Genomic DNA, 20,942 nt, shown 5'->3' with positions numbered 1-20,942 from the left:
TTCCCTTTTCTTTGCCTTATCCAATTTATTTGTCATGGATATGACTTCTTCATGATGATTTCTTTTGTTTTGATGAAATTCCTTCTTACGTTTGGTGAGATCCTCATCTATTTCTTGTACTTGAATCTTGAAACAGTCAACTTCCTTCCTTGTCTTGTCCTAGTTACCATCTTGCACTTTCTCCTTAAGTTCCTCATTTTCATTTTTTAAACTATTAATCTCTTCCATGGAAGATATACGTTTAGTCAAGAGATATTCTTCAAATTCTTCTTTGCTTTCTTATTCTTCTAGGACTTATTTGACCTTGATGTCATCATTCTTATTTTCATCTTCTTTGATGGGTTCTAGATTTCCTTCTTGTTTTCCATCATATTCTTCACTAGATTTCATGGTCAATGCTCCTTTTGAGTGAAGGTCATGAAGTTTGTCCCATATATCTTTTGTTGACGAACATTTTTCCAAATTGGCCTTTATAGAATTTGGTAGCCCATTCAAGATTGCCTTCATCGCTTTTGCATTGTACTCCTTGGATTCTATGTTCATCATGTTATTAGTAATCAATTATTCCCATACTCCAGCACCTTGAGCCATTAAGAAATTTGTCATTCTTACCTTCCATAAATCAAAGTTTCCATTGAACACTGGAACTTTCTCAACTTGATTGTCTTCAGTTTTCTTGGTTGAGGAAGAGACATATTAAGGAGGATTGGAGGCTTTCTTCCTTGGCCTTTCCATTTGTGTTCTAAGGATCAACCTTCAAGTTGCTAGGCTTTGAGTGAAGGTACTGGATCTGATACCAATTGTTGGAAATAATGAGAGGGGAGGTGAATCGATATTTCTTTTCAATTGTTGGTTTTACCAGTTAGATCACTTATATTTAGAACACAAAATGAACAATAAGAATAAATGATTTTATTAATTTATTTTTTACAATAAATCAAGTAAATATATTTAGGGATCCAAACCTAGATGAAGACACAGATCTTAAATCTCCCAGACTCCAACCTGTATTTGCCAAGCACCAACTTGGACTTCCAAAGCTCCAACCTTGTCAATTCTAAGGCACCAACCTCAAGGGCTCCAAACCTATATTTGGTTTAGGCTCCGATCTGGTTTCTTGAGGACTCTGATCCTCTAAGGCTCCAACTCTATCCTCCAAGGCACCAACCTTGTATTTTCGAGGCTCCAGCCTCTTGGGCTCCAACCCTTACTTTACTTCCTCAATATGTATTTGGTTATACTTCATGGCTCCCAATGTCTTCTTCAACAAGCCTTTTCAATCTTGAGCTATGCCTTCCCATAGTCTCCATGTCACATCATTAATGACAACCTTGTCTTCTTAGAAGGTATCTCCACTGCTTTTCATGTCACCCAAAAAAAATCTCCAAGGTTACCTCATGATGGCTTCAATGCATCATGGTCTTCAATGATCTCCACAAATCTTCAATATGTTGCTTCATAAAGTTTTCCAACTCTACCCTATTTTGTTCTCAAGAGAAGACTTCAAACAAGCTCTATTTTTCCAATCCCAATAAATCAACACTTCTACCACAACAACTATGACAACTTTGACCACAACAGCTTCAACCACGACAACTTTGACCATGACAACTATGACAACTTTGACCACAACAACTACGACAACTTTGAGCAGGGTAGCTTTAACCATGGAAAATATGACAACTTCAACTACGACAATTGCAACAACATCGACAACGAAAACTACGGCTACTTTGACCATGGTAGCTTCAACCACAAAAACTAAGAAAGCTTCAACTACGAAAAATGCGACCACGACAACTACGACAACTTCAACCATGACAACTACGAAAGCTTCGACCACGACAACTATGAAAACTTTGACCACGACAACTACAAAAACTTCAACCATGGAAACTATGAAAACTTCTCTGCTCCTAGCTCAAACCTATGAGAGACTATTTAACCCAAGAACAGTTCCACAAACTTGTCTTCCTTGATTTTCTAGGTCGTGGTTGCTTCTCTACCTCTTGTCTTGTCTCCATCAAAAACGTTGAGCTTGAATGGAAGAATTTAGGTTTATATTTATTGTGGTTTTTCCATATTCTGAAGGGAAACTTCTCTTTGCTAAGGGTTATGAGCCTACTCAAGTCGGCTTTGACAGTTTGCTAATTTTTGACATAAATTGATTTCTCTTCAATGGTAAGGAATTAGGAGGCAAGTGCGTACTCATTGGAAAGATTATGATCTCCTATATAAGCTTATATGGTATTCCCTTCAAGATATGACCTATAATGATGGAAATTTAATTTTTATTTCATCATATGCATATTTGTTTTAATAACAGACATATTAAAGAATTTCTTTTATGGAATTAGAGCATCAAGTGGATTAGAATTTTTTCACTATTTTGACATTCTAGTGCATGTGATCTTCATGCATTAGTATTTCATACAAGTACTAGGGTTTCTTTGACATATTCATACATCTAGGGTTACCAGATTAGGGCTTCATCACATGGGAATTATGAGCATCATTCAACAAGGCTTGGGTGCCTTTTCAATATGTCTTCATGGACATCTTCAACAAGGTAATTTCTTTCTTAGGGCATCTCCAACAAATCTTGGGCAATGAATATAAGGGAAATTTACTAGCTTTCCATCATTAATGACCGACATGGCTAACTTCAACAATGCAAACATGATATCATAATGGTGGTCTGGTTGCAGGTGTAAGGGGTAATCATTCAAATCCAGAATCGATCTCCTCAAGCGTAGGTGGAAGTTCTTCTTGAATTTCCCTTGGAGTTTCATTCATCCGCCTCCAAACTTAGATATTCTACTAAAACAACAGAATTGCTAAAATTACCCAAAAATTAGCAGAACTTCACTTACCCCGGAACTGAAAGGAAAACAAACTGTTGTTCATAAACTTCTTGCATCCGCCTTTCTCCCAACCTTTATCGTGTTAATTCTCCACCGTCGATCCTCTTTCTTCAATCTGATGATTGGCGCTTTCCCCACTCGCAAACTAGCCAGGTGATCCTCCACCGTTGATCAAGCCCACTTGATCCAATGGTTGATGCTTAATATCGTGTGGAATTCTTGCCGATGTTTATCAAGCTAAGAGCATGCGAGAAAAGAAGTTTCTCCATGCTACGTGTCGGCTGCTAAATGGAATCGCGTGACTATCCCAAAATACTGCTTACCTCCTTGAGCCTGGGCGAAAACAGTTTTTGCCTATGAAGATCACTTTACTCTCCTATTTAACTCTGGTGCTTGTTTGCTCACGACTACCGTAGATCTAACAGTTCTGTCGATCAGATGGCTCTGGGCTTCTTCGGGCTCCCTCGCGAATTTATCAGACTTTTCTCCTTCCGCTATGATTTTAGTGCTTCCGCCAAGTTTAAATGGTGGTTAAGTTATACTTCTTTAAACATATCCTGACTATTTCAATACACAAAAATAAATATTTAATCGTGATAACACAAAGTTATATTATCAACCTTGAATTCTAAAGGACCAAACTAGAAATTAACAATACACAGAGATATTTCGAAGGAATCCAAGCCTCCAGGATTTAACCATTCATGCGCAGGATACATAGAGATACAGAGATATTTCAATTCTTTTACAATCTAATTCTCCATAGCCAAATCCTCTTACAGTAGTTCAAAACTTACATAAATACCTTACATTCAACAATTCGATCCTTAATCAATGGATCGAATCTATCTAATCCTAGATAAATACCTAAACTGCTTGATATTCTCCTCGAGAATCTCAACTAAGTCTGAACTACTTGGAGTAATTACAAAATCATTCAAATACCTATATTCTAGCTCAAATCCTATCTAGAAAGCTTTGTAAATTGACAACTAAAGGCTCCCACTCCTTTTCTTGTAAATTTTTTTGGGACTTTTGGAATAACATGAAGCCTTTTGTCTTCAAGCCTCATGCTCCTGCATCAAACTCCTAAGGAAAAAATTCTTCATGGGCTCCTGTCCATGAGATCTTCTACAAAACTGCCCAACTTTTGTAGCATGGTATCTGTCACCCAAGTAGCATCAACAATTGGTTGTGTTAGTGCCTAAATCTACCTCAGGCTGAGAAAGGTAGGATCTAGGGTAACATCAAACCACGCTTAACCTGGTAGCTATCCCTACTAGGTCGGGAGAGGGCTCTCTCCTCATCAATCTCAATGAAAATTTGTCAAGGAAGGCTTCAGATGACTGATGTAAAGACTAATTTTAGGCTAGGTATATGTTCACAAGAGTTTTGATTGAATTTGATGATGTTTTGTTGGCTCAAATGTAAAAGCCAGATTTGGGTCCGGGGAATGAGGCTCAATTTTGCAGAGATATCTATGGGGCGAGGTAGGCAAATGGTTTGGTAGTTCAAATTGAGTGAGATGGAGAGATTTTAGACTGGTGAGGAGTTGAAGAGGGCATGAAAATCTCAGGGATCCTCTTCAAATAGCTGAAAACATAAATAACTAAATAAACCCTAGGTAGAGCACTGCAAATCAATGAATCCTACCTTTATTCTTGTTTGATTTAGTTAAGATGAAGCAAAGAGAGATGATGGCATACATAAAACACATGTAAACTTACAATTACAGAAGGAAACACAATACCAAAGCAAGATGCCACAAGAATCCCATAAAGTGCTGCAAACCCTGGTCTATTCCTTTGCCAAACTACTGAAATGAGTATACAATGAAACTCTAAGCTTTCCCAAAAGTCCAACCCTTGCCAATGACTGAAAAATTACAAGATATAGGCAACCAACAACTCATCCTAGCCTCTAGGGGTCGAGATCATAAGTTTAGGATCTGTTCCAAAAAAATCTAAACTGAGAACTAAAAAGTAGGCAGTGGAACAGCTTGCCTCTAAAAACTAGGGAACTGATTCATTCAGTTGCAAACTACCTTTTGATGGATGAATCTACCTATATGAGTGAAAATTTAGCATAATTACATCAAAATCCATCAAGTCACATTAAATTACATCATGATTTTGACTATTAGAAAGATAAAAGTCAAACTGTGAAGAAACTAGGCGAAAAACAGAGTTTTTTGGCAAAAATGAGCAAATTTCCTCCTATGCGCTGTGCTGATTTCCCTATGCGTAGCGCCTTTTTGCAGCTGATTTTGGATGCCTTCCCGATGTCAAAATTTGCTCCAAGTGGTCGTTTTGGAAAGGTCTACCTATCTACTTTCCAGAACAAGTGGAATTTCTAAATTTGACCTCCATTTTCCCCTCCAAAACTGAGTTCTCCCAACACTGCTTCCTGTGTGTCCAAAAAGGGGCAGAAAGGTCATTTTTGAGGTGTTTTTGACCTTTTTGGAAGCTCAAAACCTGTCAAAATTTCTTGGCCATTTGTGGGCATTCATATATTTCCATGAAAAATCCAGAAATTCTGAGTTTTCCTCAAAAGGAGGTCCCTAGCAAAAGTGCGTGCCAGGTGGCGCGGTGCATCAGGCAGAAAAACCTGTTTTTTAGGCCAAAATTTTCAAAATTGCAAAAAGTGTCCCAAATTTCTTGAAATTTGGGCTGAGTGTCCTTCATCAAGTGCTGTGTTGGGCCAAGGAAGCCTTAGCCAAGATCTGAAGTCTATCTTGCTCTTTTCGCTTCCTTGATGCCTTCTTCAACTTGGCCTTCAAAATCCTGATTCTTGCTTTGCACACCTTGTTTCTCGCCAAGTAATGATGGGCCATGTGCCTCAACATAGTTTTCTCTTTGTTGGCCTTCTCTAGCATCTTTTCCAAGTGGATATTTGCCCTCTCAAGCCAAGATTCACGATCAGCATTGATTTCTTGTTCAAGTGGTGTGAGCTTGACTTTCCTCCTTTTAGCAACTTGCCGGTTTTCTCGCATGTTTTGTAGCTCCATAATGGTTTGTTGATCCTCTAGCTATTTGTTTCTTTGCTCCAGATATTTTATTATCCACTTGGCTCTTTCTAGGTTGAGAGACAAATCATGAATGTCCACTTGTTTCTCCTGAATGATCTCTTTGAGCTTTGATCTTTGTGAGCCTAAATCGGTGTCATCATCCTGAATAAGAATGAAATCTATATCCTGCCCTCCTAAAGGCCCCTCATCATGTAATGGTCGCTTGCCCTTGTCCTATACCTACTCTGCTGATGGAGGAAACGAGACCCCTTCCACCCCGGGTGGAGATAATACTTGCTTTGCCACTGCAAAAAACCTTCTAGTGCCCTTTTGATAGGTGACAAACACTGGCACACTGGTGGTTTGTGTCTCATGAATCTCTTGCTGATGTGAAGGTCCTCCTATCTCATGAAAAACTATTTGGGATACGTGAGGACCTGTAAAGACATCATCTGAAATGAAATCCTCCCATGAGATGTTCTGTAAACCAAGCTGATGCAAGACCACAATTTTGATTAGTGCAAAATGATATATACTGTTATACTGCTACTGAGGAGGCTTCCTATGCACTAAGGTGGTCATCTTCTCAATGTTTCGGAAAATAAAATAGGGGAGATTCATCATTCTCACCCTAGTGAAGTGCATCAACAATCTGATGTGATAGGCATATAGGCGAGAAAACCGACCCTCACAGCTGAAATATTTAATTATGAGTTTCATCAAGGGAGCATATGTGTCCTTCAGATATCTAAAGGGAAAAACTCTACTAAGATGCCTCTGATAACCAGCCTTGATGTAAGGCTCATAATGCTCTCTATCAATCTGCTACCTTTTATTCCACTGCTCACCAACATTTGGAATGCCAGTTGCTTGAGAAATAGTCTCGGGTGTCAAGGTGAATGTCAAACCTGCCAAATTTACTTGACCATTATGAAAATGGAGCACAAACAATATGGCCAACTCATGATGGTACTGGACTCTCTCTGCCATCTCATAGAACTGATAACAAGATTGGTGTTGAAAGCATGTGACAGCAAGAGGACAGGCCAGCAGCTCGGAAGGTGAAGTAGGCTCTTCTCATATATGTTTACCACCCTTGTGAGGTCTCCTTGGTGCATGCATTTCTCTAGAAGAATCACTGAGTGTCTCCTCATCTCAATCATAGGAAGGATCTCACTCCATGTTTGCCAATGTTTGAGTTTTCTTTGATGATTATGAAGAGATTTATGGTGTCTTTAGGTTTTTGCTGTCAAGGATGAGAATGTATGAGGGGTTATGGGAATGTTGTTGACAGGATTTTGGGGAATAGAAGGGTTTAGGGAACAGTATTTAAGCTTTGGGGCAGTAGTTAGGGTTTGGGAATTTTTAACTAGGGTTTGGGATAGTGGGATTAGGGATTTAGAATTAGTAAACTTAGGGATATGGGGATTGGGGGAATGGGTTGATGAAAATGTAATGAGAGGGAGAAAATGAATGAGGAAATGAAAGAGTGAGGGAGTGAGAAATTTTGTGGAGTTAGCAGCAAAAAACACAAGTTGTAAACCCTATGCAATTGTTTCTGGAAAAAATTGCAAAGAGGTAGGGTTTCAATTTTTTCACATTAAATCACCATAAACACCAAGAGAAACTCATTCACTGATCATGGTGGAATGTTTGACTTACTTGAACAACTGAAGATTGAGCAAATTTGGCAGTTTGGGAGGTGGTTGTGGATGAAATCGGCTTCCAAACCCTGTGCGTCGCGCCAGAAACCCAGTGTGCCGCACCACTTCAATACGCCGTGCCTGTGTAATTTTTACATTGAAGAGTGTAGCCCAATGCGTCGCACCAAATGAATGTGCTGCGCCCATGACCTAATGCGCCGCGCCCCTAAAATTTGCCAAAGTTGCTGCGATTTTTCTCTTTGGCTTCAACATGACCTTTCTCTTGTTCACTCTTTCTCCTTTAGATGCAAATGAACTCTTTAAACATAACAATTGGTTTATATACAAAGGATTTTAATTTTTCACTTATAAAAACCCACTTGTAATGTTTGCCTTTGACTTGCTTTTAAAACTCTATTTTTGGGCAGTTTGCTTTATTTTTGCCTTTGATGAACTAAATTTTTTGACTTTTTGTTTGCCTTGCAGGTGATGGAGTTGCAGAGGCTTGGCAAGGTGACTAGGGTTTCCATTGAGGTCATTACATATGAAAAAAAATGAAATTACATCAAATTTATACATGAAAACATAAAAAAACTCTGTTTTTCCTCAAAACAGGGTTTTGAGGAAAAATCAATCATTGAGCATGTGATTATGGAAATTATTGTTGCTGAAACTTTATTTGACCTCCTCATGTACCTGCTGACTGTTATTGAGCATTTTGAAGACCTTATTGACGAAAACCTAGACCTAATGAGACCTAAAACCCTAAAAATGACTTTTGCAGATTTAAAGACAAAAATTGATTGCGGATGATCTAGATGAATGAAAATGGGCCATCACATGAGGGAAAATGTATAATAAGCCACTACCGTCAGATGATCCATGAGCCTAATGGAATGCAGCTGATCGGGTGAGACACCTAACATGCAATGTAACAAGAGAATTTGATCATTGACGGAGGGATGAAGATACCGACACTAACAGGTTGATCTTTCTACTTGACCAAGTACTGAAAATACTCCTATCCCCTTGTCTTATTAAACACTCTTTTATCCAATATCTTCTCTGGTAGCAATGCCTTTGTTGTAGGTAACTGTTTTACCCAATCCACCTCTTGTTCTTCATTGTCGTCTGCCGTGTCATCTACCTGTCCCTTTTCATGCTTGTACAAATCAGCAACATTGAAAATTGGAGATATTCCAATACTAGGGGGTAATTCAATTTCATATGCATTTGCAGAAAATTTCTTTAAGACTTTGCATGGTCGAGTTTTCTTAAATTTTAACTTGTTATACTCCCTTTTTTGAAATCTTTCCTTCCTTAGGTGTGCCAAAACCAAATCTCCAACTTCAAAATTAACTTCTCTCTTCTTCAAATTTGCTATGTTCTTGTACTTTGTGTTGTTGTCCTGTAACTGTTATTTTACCTATTCATGTATTGCTTGAATCTCTAAAGCAAAATCTTCTCCTTGAGCACTCCTCATTTCAGCTTTACCCAAATCTCTTAATTCAGACACTCCTCTTGGGTGCATTCCATAAACTATATGGAATGGACTCAGTCATGTACTCCTGTTAGGAGAATCATTATAAGCATATTGAGCCTATGCCAAAACTTGATCTCATTGTTTCGGATGTTCACCTGCAAGACTTCTCGAAATACTACCTAAGATTTTGTTTACAACTTCAGCCTGCCCATTAGTCTGAGGATGGTAAGCAGCACTGAAACTCAGTTTGGTACTGAGTTTCTTCCATAGGGTCCTCCAGAAATGACCAACAAATCTAGTGTCTTTGTCTAAAACAATGCTCTTAGGTAACCCATGCAACCTTACAATTTCTTGAAAAAACAAATTTGCAATATGAGTAGCATCACTGGTTTTATAACATGGAATAAAATGTGCCATTTTTGAAAATCTGTCAACTACTACATAAATTGAATCATTGCCTCTCTGAATTTTTGGTAAACCAAAACAAAGTCCATACTTACCATATCCCAAGGTCTATCTAGAATAGGTAATGAAACATACACACCTGTGTTTTGGCTCCTTCCTTTTGCATATTGACAAACTTTACAATTCTTCACATATTTTTCCACTTCAGATCTCATCCTCGGCAAAAAATAAAACTGATTCAACTTCTCGTAAGTCTTGTCTACACCAAAATGTCCTCCAAGTCCACCACTATGTTTCTCCTTGATCAAATTTTCTCTCATAGAACAATTTGGTATGCGCAACTGATTTCTTTTAAATAACAGTCCTTCTTGCAAGAAATAATCTAGCCACTTACTTTTGTCTAACAAAACAAGATTCTTACAAACTTCAAATGCCTCTTTAAAATCTAAATCTTTCTCGTATAATTCCTTAAGAAAATCAAAACCCAAATACACCAACTCTTCCCTCATGAATGAACATTTCTTTAAATTTAACAATAACTTCTCTTGTTGTAGCCTCTGTAAGACATAATTCAGATGTCTCACATGTTCCTCTTTCGATCTGCTGTAAACTAATATATCATCCAGAGATACTATTACAAATTTACCAATAAATTCTTTCAAAACTTCGTTCATGAGCCTCATAAATGTAGTAGGAGCATTTGATAACCCAAAAGGCATTGCCATCCATTCATACAATCCTTCATTTGTTTTAAAAGAAGTTTTCCACTCATCCCCTTCTCTAATTTTGATTTGATGATAACCACTTTTTAAATCTAACTTTGTAAAATATTTTGCTCCACTCAAACAATCCATCAAATCTTCAATTCTAGGTAAAGGAAATCTGTACCTGATTGTTATCTTGTTGACTACTCTTGAATCAGTGCACATTCACTAGCCTCCATATTTATTTGGGCTCAACACTGTTGGCACTGCACAAGGACTCAAACTCTCTCTAATCAGTCCCTTATCTAACAGTTCTTGAACCTGTTTCCTGCTTTCTTCATTCTCTATGGGAGTCATCCTGTAAGATGATTTATTAGGCATATTTTCTCCTGGAACCAAATCTATATGATGACTGATTTTTCTAGTGGGTGGTAACTCATTAGGAAAATCATCTACAATGATATCACAATAATTTTCCAACATCTCTTGAATTTCAATTGGAAAATCAGAAATTTTTGTGGAAGTAATTATTACCTTGGGTTTGAAAATCAATGCAAAATTTACCTCACACTCTTCAATCTACTACAAGTACTCCTTTCCACTCAACAATAGGGTCTTTAGATCATGTTTCCTTGACGCATCCTCTTCTTCCATATGCAGCAATGTATGATTGACGCCATCTTTACTAAATTTGTATGTATTCTTCTTTCCATCATGCATAGCTCCTTTGTCACACTGCCAAGTTCTTCCCAACAATATGTGACACACATCCATAGGCATCACATCACACATAATTTTGTCTCTGTATTTTCCCAACTGCAACTCCACTTCACACTTCTCATTCACTATCAACTGATATCCCTTTTGAAGCCATGACACCTTGTAAGGTGTTGGGTGCTTCTTTGTCTTCAATTTCAAATTCTCTACCACTTCTGTAGAAACCAAATTATATGTACTACCACCATCAATTATCATCTGACAACATTTGTTATGAAACCAGCTCAAGAAAAAGATAGAAAAGATAGATCAACGCCTTAGAATTCAGCCTCTTTGAGGGGGCAACCTCCTTTACATTACATAAGTGAACAATTCTTGGATGATTCAAATGACAAAACCTCCTTTATATATATAGGAGTCTAAGGAGTCATAATATAACCCATCCGACCTAACAATAATAATATAAAGCCACAAAAATAACAATAGATGGATTCTATAGGGCACAGTAATAGCAATATGGGGACAATAGGGGCACAACAATATTAATAAGGGATACAACTACAATAGTAATGGGGTAATCACTAGTATTATAGGGACCCAACATGCCCCTCTCCTTCAAAAAAGTGTTGTCCTCAACACTTGAGTAGTTCTGGATGCTTCTGTATAAAATTCTTATCCTCCCATGTGGAATCTTCACCGGATAAGTTCTTCCACTTGATAAGATACTCCGAAATTGATCGATTTCGTAACTGTCAAGTTATTGTTTCTGTGACTTCTTTTGGTTCCAATAATTTTTCCTTCCTCGTCAAGTTCTGGCAATATTTTTTGAACTGGGAGCTTGTCGCCTATAACCTTCTTTAAACATGAAACATGGAAAACTGGGTGCAATCGAGAAGCTGCAGGAAGCTCCAATTTGTATGCCATAGTACCAATTTTTGCAACACCTTGTACAGACCATAATACTTTGGTGATAATTTATTATCCTTCTTAGATTGCTTGAGGGACATTTGCTTATATGGTTGTAGCCGTAGGAATACCCAATCACCTACATCAAAACTTCTTTCACTGTGATGTTGATCTGACTCTTGTTTCATTCTATTCTGTGCCAACACGAGGTTATCCTTTAAGAGTTGGAGGACTTATTGTTGATGTTCAATGTGATGTTCCACTGCTTAAACCTTAGAATTTTCTCTTAAATATGATGTGATGGATGGTGGTTGATATCCATAAAGTGCCATAAATGGGGTCATTTTTGTTTTTGTATGGAAGGAAGTGTTATACCACCATTCAGCCAAAGGCAACCATTTGACCCATTGTGTCTATTTATCAGATACAAAGAAACGAAGATATCCTTCCAAACATTTGTTTACTATCTCAATTTGCTCATCAGATTGAGGATGATAAGATGAGCTATGAGCTAACTGAGTACCAAGACAAGAAAATAATTCTGTCCAAAAATTTCCAGTGAAAATGGGATCTCTGTCACTTACAATAATCTTTGGGTTTCCATGTAGCTTTTGAATTGTTTCCATAAATGCAGTAGAAACTGTATTGGCTTTAAATGGATGTAATAATGCACAAAAGTGTGCATACTTGGTAAGTCTTTCAACTAACACCATGATGACACTCTTTCCCTCAGACTTGGGTAAACCTGTGATAAAATCCATTGAAACCTCCTCCCAACGTTGGCTTGGAATGGATAAAGGTTGTAATAGATCCGGTGTCTTAATTGTTTCAACTTTCTTTTGTTGGAAAACCAAACATTCCGCCACGAAATTTTGAATATCTGATTTAAGGCCCTCCCAAAAAAATTCCTTCTTAACCCTGTGGTAAGTTTTTAAAAATCCTAAGTGCCCTCCTAAAGGAGAAGTGTGTAATTCCATAAGAATCTTTTGTTTTAGCTGGGAATTCTTACAGAGGTATAAGCAATCTTTGTACCATAACGAATCATTTTTCCAGCTAAATGTATTAGACGTACTGGAATCTTGTTGTAACTTTCGAATAAGTGCCCACACTTCTTCGTCATTCTTCCATTCCTCCCTTGCTTCGTTTATCCAATCTGGTTGGATAATAGAAATGGCACACAACAATGTTTCCACATCCTCATCCTTTCTTGAGAGTGCATCTGCCACCACATTTTGCTTCCCTTTTTTGTAGATGATTTCAAAGTCATAACCCAACATCTTTGTGACCCACTTTTGTTTCTCTTCAAAGGATAATCTTTGTTCTAAAAAGTATTTAAGGCTATCATGATCCGTTTTTACCTTGAAGTGTCTTCCCATTAGGTAGGGTCGCCATTTCTTAAGTGCATGGAGTATTGCCAACATTTCCTTCTCATAAATAGCTTTGTGTAAAAACTTTCCGTTGATTGGACGACTTTCAAAAGCAATGGGTCTTTCATCTTGCATTAAAACAGCACCAATTCCATTTCTTGAAGCATCACATTCCACAACAAAGGTTTTTGTGAAGTTTGGTGTATCTAAGACCGGTGCTTGGCACATTGCCTCTTTAAGATGCTCGAAGGCCTTTGTTGCTTCTGGAGTCCATGAAAATGCATCTTTCTTCAATAATGTTGTTAGAGGTGCTGCTATTCTCCCATAATTCTTAACAAAATTGCGATAATGCCCTGTCAACCCAAGAAATCCTCGCAGATGCTTTATGGATGTGGGGATTTTCCATTCCTTAATGGCTTTAATTTTGCTAGCGTCTACCTTAACTCCGTCATGAGATACAATATGACCCAGATATTCCACCTCTTGCACTCCAAAGAAACATTTGGATCTTTTTGCATATAATTGTTTCCTCCTCCAATAGTTGTAGCACCTTGTCAACATGTTCAACATGATCCTTCCAAGACTTGTTGTAGATTAGTATATCATCAAAAAATACTAACACAAATTTTCTAAGGAATGGTTTGAAAATGGAATTCATCAAACCTTGAAATGTTGAAGGTGCATTGGTAAGGCCAAAAGGCATGACCAAAAATTCAAAATGACCCTCATGAGTTCTAAATGTTGTTTTCAGAATGTCTTCAGTCTTCATTCTAATTTGATGATATCCTGAACGAAGATCCAACTTGGTGAAGTAAACTGATCCATGCAATTCATCAATTACAGGAATGGGAAACTTATCTTTAATAGTGATCTTGTTGAGCTCCCTATAATCCGGACACATGCACCATGATCCATCCTTCCTGTGCACAAATACTACTGGAGCAGAGAAAGAACTTTGACTCGGTGGAATTATACCAGCCTCTAGCATTTCTGCAACCATACATTCAATTTCACTCTTTTGGGCATAGGGATATCTGTACGGCCTGATGTTTGGAGGAACACTTCCTAGAATCAGATGAATATCATGATCATGATCACGAATAGGTGGGAGACCTTTGGGAGTCTCAAATACCTTGGAATGATTTTCCAAGACTTTTTGGAGATCTGGAGAAATAGATGATTCCAATTTGGAAACATCTAGCGAACATAATTGTGCAATTACACCTCTTTGTTCCTTTTTCAGAAGCTTTGTCATACCGTTAGAGGTTATTATCTTTCCTGGTTTCCCTGCAATACCCCTTAATTCAACTTCCTTTCCTTCCACAGAAAATTTCATGAAAAGTTCTTGAAAATTAAAAGCTATTGTATCCAAGGATTGTAGCCATTGGACTCCTAGTACAACATCAACACCTCCCATTGGAATGGAAAGCCTTGGGCTAGTCAATACATATTCTCCCATGGATAGCTTGATATTATGGCACTTTCTAGAGCAATTTATTGTTCCTCCATTTGCAACCATCACTTGACACTCTGGTGCTGGATATAAGAAGCAATTCAATTCTTTTGCTACCTTACAATGAATAAAATTGTGGGTACTTCCTAAATCAATCAACACTATTACCTTTTTCTTCTTGATTTGTCCTTCTATCTTGATGGTTTGAGGAGTGGTAATTCCCACCAATGCATTACAAGATATGGTCGGATTCATTTCTTCTTTATCTAGGCTTTGTTCTTGGAGTATATCCTCTTCTTTCGACCTTTCCTTCTCCTTTTCTTCTTCCTCTTCACAATCTATGTAGAATAATTTATTCTCAGCACACTTATGACCTTTAGTGTATTTGCTATCACAACTGTAACAAAGCCCTTTTTCTCTTTTTTCTTCCAATTGCTGTGGTGTCAACTGTATAGGTTGTGGAAGACTAGGGGCAACAACACTTCCATCTTTATAGTTGTGAGTGGTATGCTTCTTGGTTGCCATAATTTTTCTTTCCATTTTTCTTGCTAACTTGAATGCCTTCTCTAATGAATCAGGTTCCCGAAGGTGAACATCATGTTGGATATTATCCTTTAAAGTCCCTATGAACACATCAATCCTATGCTCCTCTGGAATATTTTTTACCCTTATGTTCAATTTTTGGAACTCCTCAATGTGCTCCATTATTGAACCCTTTTGTTTGAGACTTATCAATTGGCTAAAAAAAAGTGTTGCTTTTTGTATCCTCATAATGTGCTATCAATTCTTCCGTAAAAATTGCCCAAGTGATAATTTGTTTACAAGAGCAAAGCCATTGATACCATACAAACTGATTTGGTTCCAAATATAAAGTTGCAATACATACCTTTTGTGTGTTTTGCACATTATTGAGATCGAAAAATTGCTCCATCTGTAATATCCATGTTGCGGGATCCTTGCCATCAAACTTCCTCATATCGATTTTTGGAATATGGTGGGTCTTCGATCCCACATTAGAGTCTACAAAATCATGATTAACATTTCTTTTGTTCGCATCATGAGTTTCCTTTACTACCTTTTCACCATTAGTAAGTATTTCTTGTAGAAAATTTGTCAAATTTGTCTTCAAATCTATCTTCAAATCGTCCATCTTAGCTTCCACACCCTTTATCTTAGCTTCTATTAGCTTTTGTGATAGTGACATTTGTTGCACTTGGTCTTGTAATTTTGATATATCATGTAGCATTTCTTCCTCTTCTTCATGAGTCATGCTAGAGCTTTCAGGTTGCTTACTAGGTATTTAGATTTTCTTTCCCCAGGGTATCAGTTACCGATAATAATGCTCTACTATGCCCTTTGAATTCTTTCAAAATAAATTTTCAAACCAAGCTTAAGCAAAAATTTAAAAAAATCTACACACCTTTTTTCACTTTGTAGGGGCTCGATATTGCCTCTGATGTATCTCTGTGATTTTGGATCATCTAGTTCTAAAATTGGGACCTGCAGTAGCCTTCTGTGTCCTCTTTCCAATGCCACCAGTGTGATCCAAATTGGATTGTCCAAGGAAGAGTTATGTGAAATCGCCCACAATGACCTGATTATAGACTAGTTTAGTAGAGCGAACTTTTACGATGTGCAACGAGTCACTGTTTCGACCTTTGGCTCTAAAAAATATATACAAGAAACTGCAATCCATCCTCTTTCTATAACTTCTGACGAAATTTCAATCTGATGCTTAGAGAGAAAGTTATGACAATTTTTCCCAGGTCACCTGTTTGGAATGTAATTCAGGAGTTTACAAAAAGACCAATTTCCTCAGATCATATCTCCACAAATATAGTGCGAAAAGCTTTGAAATTCAGACCCGAGATTCAATGCGATTTCTTATCAAATGGGTTTTTTTTAGCTTCTAAAACATCGTAGAAAAAAATTTTATAGCGAAAATGCCACGATGACCTGTTAGGAGCAGCAAAACCCTAAAATCCAAAGCTCTAATACCAAATGCTATGAAACTAGCTCAAGAAAAAGATAGAAAAGATAGATCAACGCCTTAGAATTCAGCCTCTTTGAGGGGGAAACCTCCTTTACATTACATAAATGAACACTTCTTGGATGATTCAAATGAAAAAACCTCCTTTCTATATATAGGAGTCTAAGGAGTCACAATATAACCCAGCCGACCTAACAATAATAATATAAAGCCACAAAAATAACAATAGAGGGATTCTATGGGGCACAGTAATAACAAATGGGGACAATAGGGGCAAAAATTACAATATTAATAAGGGATACAACTACAATAGTAATGGGGTAATCACTAGTATTATAGGGACCCAACAACATTTCCCTTGAACCTTGCACATAGTCCTGAACAAGGTCTTTCTCTATGCTGGTTCAACAATTTCCTTAGCTGGCTTTAACAAAACTTTGTTAACTACCAAAGATTCCCCTTTCTCTAGTACATTTTCTTCTTCTATTACTTTGTTGCTTCCTCTTTAGTCTTAGCAACAATTGCATTCCTCTTATTTATTCCTATATTTTATGGGCACTCATAGTCTCTGTGTCCCAGCTTGTTACATCTGTAACATATGACTTCTCTTCTTTTGCCTGTGCCTCCTCTTCCTTTGGAAAAACTCCCTCTGCCACTTGCATCACCTCCTGTGGGTGCATGTTGTCTTGAGCTGCTGCTAGCTCCATCTCTAGGTGTTGTAGACCTTCCTCTGCCACCTTGACTTCCCCTTCCTCGGAAAGTACCTCTATTTCTGGCAGATTGCTTCCTCATGAGTTTTTATTTAGCCTTCAATACCATCTGATAAGCCTCTTCCATTGTTTTTGGAGATAGTACACTTATCTCATCTTGAATATCCATTCTAAGACCATTTACATATCTTGCAACCTTCTCATCTGTATCTTGGATTTGTCCTACTCTTATGCTCACTTTGTAGAATTCCTATGTGTATTCCTTCATTGTCATATACCTCTGTCTAAGATTATGCATTTATCTAAATAATGTCTGCTGATAATCACTTGGAAAAAGCTTACCTTTCAACTTTGCCACCATCTTGTTCCAATTTTTAATTGGTTGTTTACCAAGTCTTTGTCTTTCTGCCTACACTCCATCCCACTAAAGTGTTGTGTGTCCTTTCAATTTTGTGACAACAAACTTCACTTTCTTTCCTTCTTCTGTTTCTTCATAATCAAAGAATTTCTCCATGTCATTAATCCAATCTATCAATTCCTCAGGGCTTAAACTTCAAATCTTGTATAAATTGAAACTTCAAGTCTGGGTTTAGATGTGGATCTCAATACTGACTTAAAGAATCTCATTTCAGGAGTTACATCTATAGGTTCCTCTTCTTCTGCAGCTCCAACTTCAAGCTCACTGACATCTCCAACATCTTCATCTCTTGCCATTTCCATTGCTTCTAATCTAGCTTGCATCTGTTGCATAGCTTCCAACACTTCATCATTTGCAACTGGTCTTCCTCTTCTTCGACCACCACCTCTTCTCCAACTCTGAAACCCATGTTGGATTTATTTTTCTAATCCTTAAGATCCTATTCGGTGTCAGTAGGCTGCTCTGATACCAAAAATGGGGGTTTCGTTGCAAGTGTAAGGGATAATCGTTAAAATCCAGAAACTATCTCCTCAAGCACATGTATAATTTCTTCTTGAATTTTCCTCCAAACTTAGATATTCTACTAAAATAACAGAATTGCTAAAATTACCCGAAAATTAGAAAACTTCACCTACCCCGGTACCGAAAGGAAAACAAATTGTTGTTCATAAACTTCTCACATCCGCCTTTCTCCCAACCTTTATTGCGTTAATTCTCCACCGTCGATCCTCTTTCTTCCATCCGATGGTTGGCACTTTCCCCGCTTGCAAACTAGTCGAGTGATCCTCCATCGTTGATCAAGCCCACTTGATCCAACGGTTGACACTTAATATCGCATGGAATTCTTGCTGATGTTTATCAAGCCGAGAGCACGCGAGAAAAGCAGTTTCTCTGTGCTACGTGTCGGCTGCTAAATGGAATCGTGTGACTATCCCAAAATACCGCTTACCTCCTTGAGCCCGCGTGAAAACAACTTTTTCCTATGAAGACCGCTTTACTCCCCTATTTAACTCCGGTGCTTGTTTTCTCGCGACTACCATAGATCTAATGGTTATGTCGATTGGACGGCTCTGGGCTTCTTCGAGTTCCCTCGCGAATTTATCAGACTTTTCTCCTTCCACTATGATTTTAGTGCTTCCGCCAGGTCTAGACAGTGGTTAAGTTATACTTCTCTAAACATATCCTAACTATTTCAATACACATAAATAAAGATTTAATCGTGATAGCACAAAGTTATATTATCAACCTCGAATTCTAAAGGACCAAACTAGAAATTAACAATACACAGAGATATTTTGAAGGAATCCAAACCTCCGGGATTTAACCATTCATGCGCAGGATACACAGAGATACAGAGATATTTCAATTCTTTTACAAGGTAATTCTCCATAGCCAAATCCAACCAAATCTTCATACAATAGTTCAAAACTTACATAAATACCTTACATTCAACAATATAATCCTCAATCAATGGATCAAATCTATTTAATCCATAATCTTGATATTCTCCTCGATAATCTCAACTAAGTCTGAACTACTTGGAGTAATTACAAAATCATTCAAATACCTATATTCTAGCACAAATCCTATCTAGAAAGCTTTGTAAATTGACAAATAAAGGATCCCACTCCTTTGCTTGTAAACCTTTTTTGGATTGTTGGAATAAAATGAAGCCTTTTGTCTTCAAGCCTCATGCTCCTACATCACATAATTACATCATTGTTAGTGCTTCATTATGGCAAGTGCATCTATAATTTCATTAATATAGTCATGCACCTAGGGTCTAGTCAAGAAATTAGGGTTTAGGTCTCCTACGATTTGCACAATATATAAGGTTAGGGCTTTTTTACAACAATTACACTATGATGCCATCAATGAAAACTGTATTCAACAAGTATACTCCTCATCTATCATTGATCCCATCTTTAGCTCATAAAATTCTTTTTCCTTGTCATCATTGTATCTCTCCGATAAATAGTTCTTCTTGAATAGCCACTAAAACTCATTCCAAGTCATCTTCCTCATGAATACATCCGACATTCTTCATATTTTCCCACCAAATGTCTACTTTACCTTTGAGATTGAATGTAGCTACTTTGGATTTCATGTACTCTGAATAATCATGTAACCTAAATAACTTCCTCATGCCAAGAAACCATGCCTCTGCATCCTATGGTTTCTTCATCTCTCCATCAAAAGTAGGTGGATTTTCTTTCTTAAACTCATTTGGAAAGTATCCCCTATCACTCCTCCTGTAAGGATGATAATGATGACGATCATAGTGCCTATCTGAATCAAAACTAGAATAATACATGTGTCTATCCCCTCTCCTATCTAGAGTGTCCAACAATATACCATCTCTAATTGTGTCATCTTTATCTTCCTTGTGACCACCATGCGACCTACTACGTATGCCCCATTAGTTCTATCCTCCTGTTCATAGTTGATATGATGTGGTCCCTGTCACTGTAAATCTGAAAAACTTTGAAGTATCACTGCATTTACCTCTACTTGTTTCTCTTATGCTTGCATGATTCTGTCATTATCTTCCTTACAACTCCTTATTTCTTCCTTTAAGCTTCTCAATGTATCTGCCAAATCGAAATAATTCCCAACACCATACTGCTCATTTGATTGACAGGGAGAGTCCTTATAGTCTACCATCTTGCCATCCATTTGATATTTCTTCCTGCAAGGTATATCATGTCAGCTAAATGAAATCACAATAAACCAACGTACCTTAGTATAGCTCAGGGAGGATACCTTGTGTGCAAGATCAACAAATCAGTGTGATACATGTATAACATAATCATGACAACATATAGAACATAGCACATAAGCATATAACCATGCAACCATGATTCTAGCTAGGGTCTAATCATCAATGCATGACCATGTCAACCACACATACCACGACCTCATGCATGGCAACCACCATTACATCATTTTACACTTCACCATATGCAAACATAAACAATGCGTAATACACCACACACATGCATAAACACATATAATCAAGCATAAACGAACAATACTTGAAACCAAGCTTACAAGAATGATACATGTAACCAAGAATACAAGAATTAAACCAAGCATACAAAAATGATACATGAAAGTGACATATAACAACATGTAACCAGTCATACACTCATGACGATGCACTCCATAATAACAACATCAACTTGCATATGGCGACATCACTACAACCATGATCAGCATCATGTAAATGCAACAAGCACATGGAATGAAAGCATAAGAGACACACATGAAACTGA

Source organism: Pinus tabuliformis, chromosome 8 (genome assembly GCF_031772625.1).
Source record: "Pinus tabuliformis cultivar Carrire ecotype Pingquan chromosome 8, CPIR1, whole genome shotgun sequence".
NCBI lineage: Eukaryota > Viridiplantae > Streptophyta > Pinopsida > Pinales > Pinaceae > Pinus > Pinus tabuliformis.
This window is presented reverse-complemented; position numbering follows the sequence as displayed.